This window comes from Sebastes fasciatus, chromosome 14, assembly GCF_043250625.1.
Source record: "Sebastes fasciatus isolate fSebFas1 chromosome 14, fSebFas1.pri, whole genome shotgun sequence".
NCBI classification, from domain to species: Eukaryota; Metazoa; Chordata; class Actinopteri; order Perciformes; family Sebastidae; genus Sebastes; species Sebastes fasciatus.
In genome coordinates, this window is record NC_133808.1 from 33,047,335 (window position 1) to 33,049,973 (window position 2,639).

Below are 2,639 nucleotides of genomic sequence, written 5' to 3' on the forward strand. Positions count from 1 at the left end.
AGACACACGAGAGACCATGAGACACAGGAGAGACCATGAGACACACGAGAGACCATGAGACACACGAGAGACCATGAGACACACGAGAGACCATGAGACACAGGAGAGACCATGAGACACAGGAGAGACCATGAGACACACGAGAGACCATGAGACACAGGAGAGACCATGAGACACACGAGAGACCAGGAGACACACGAGAGACCATGAGACACAGGAGAGACCAGGAGACACACGAGAGACCATGAGACACACGAGAGACCATGAGACACACGAGAGACCATGAGACACAGGAGAGACCAGGAGACACACGAGAGACCATGAGACACACGAGAGACCATGAGACACACGAGAGACCATGAGACACACGAGAGACCAGGAGACACACGAGAGACCATGAGACACAGGAGAGACCATGAGACACAGGAGAGACCATGAGACACAGGAGAGACCATGAGACACACGAGAGACCAGGAGACACACGAGAGACCATGAGACACACGAGAGACCATGAGAGACCAGGAGACACAGGAGAGACCATGAGACACACGAGAGACCATGAGACACACGAGAGACCATGAGACACACGAGAGACCATGAGACACACGAGACACACGAGAGACCATGAGACACAGGAGAGACCAGGAGACACACGAGAGACCATGAGACACAGGAGAGACCAGGAGACACACGAGAGACCATGAGACACACGAGAGACCATGAGACACACGAGACACATGAGAGACCATGAGACACAGGAGAGACCATGAGACACACGAGAGACCAGGAGACACACGAGAGACCATGAGACACAGGAGAGACCATGAGACACAGGAGAGACCATGAGACACAGGAGAGACCATGAGACACACGAGACACATGAGAGACCATGAGACACAGGAGAGACCATGAGACACACGAGAGACCAGGAGACACACGAGAGACCATGAGACACACGAGAGACCAGGAGACACACGAGAGACCATGAGACACAGGAGAGACCAGGAGACACACGAGAGACCATGAGACACACGAGAGACCATGAGACACACGAGACACATGAGAGACCATGAGACACAGGAGAGACCATGAGACACACGAGAGACCAGGAGACACACGAGAGACCATGAGACACAGGAGAGACCATGAGACACAGGAGAGACCATGAGACACAGGAGAGACCATGAGACACAGGAGAGACCATGAGACACACGAGAGACCAGGAGACACAGGAGAGACCATGAGACACACGAGAGACCATGAGACACACGAGACACACGAGAGACCATGAGACACAGGAGAGACCATGAGACACACGAGAGACCAGGAGACACACGAGAGACCATGAGACACAGGAGAGACCAGGAGACACACGAGAGACCATGAGACACACGAGAGACCATGAGACACACGAGAGACCATGAGACACACGAGAGACCATGAGACACACGAGAGACCATGAGACACACGAGACACATGAGAGACCATGAGACACAGGAGAGACCATGAGACACACGAGAGACCAGGAGACACACGAGAGACCATGAGACACAGGAGAGACCATGAGACACAGGAGAGACCATGAGACACAGGAGAGACCATGAGACACAGGAGAGACCATGAGACACAGGAGAGACCATGAGACACAGGAGAGACCATGAGACACACGAGAGACCAGGAGACACACGAGAGACCATGAGACACACGAGAGACCATGAGAGACCAGGAGACACAGGAGAGACCATGAGACACACGAGAGACCATGAGACACACGAGAGACCATGAGACACACGAGAGACCAGGAGACACACGAGAGACCATGAGACACACGAGAGACCATGAGACACACGAGAGACCAGGAGACACACGAGAGACCATGAGACACACGAGAGACCAGGAGACACACGAGAGACCATGAGACACACGAGAGACCATGAGAGACCATGAGACACAGGAGAGACCATGAGACACAGGAGAGACCATGAGAGACCAGGAGAGACCAGGAGACACACGAGAGACCAGGAGACACACGAGAGACCATGAGACACACGAGAGACCAGGAGACACACGAGAGACCAGGAGACACACGAGAGACCATGAGACACACGAGAGACCATGAGACACAGGAGAGACCATGAGACACAGGAGAGACCATGAGACACAGGAGAGACCAGGAGACACACGAGAGACCATGAGACACAGGAGAGACCATGAGACACAGGAGAGACCATGAGACACACAAGAGACCAGGAGACACACGAGAGACCAGGAGACACACGAGAGACCAGGAGACACACGAGAGACCATGAGACACAGGAGAGACCATGAGACACACGAGAGACCAGGAGACACACGAGAGACCAGGAGAGACCAGGAGACACAGGAGAGACCAGGAGACACAGGAGAGACCATGAGACACAGGAGAGACCATGAGACACACGAGAGACCAGGAGACACACGAGAGACCAGGAGACACAGGAGAGACCAGGAGACACAGGAGAGACCAGGAGACACAGGAGAGACCATGAGACACACGAGAGACCAGGAGACACAGGAGAGACCATGAGACACAGGAGAGACCAGGAGACACAGGAGAGACCAGGAGACACAGGAGAGACCAGGAGACACACGAGAGACCA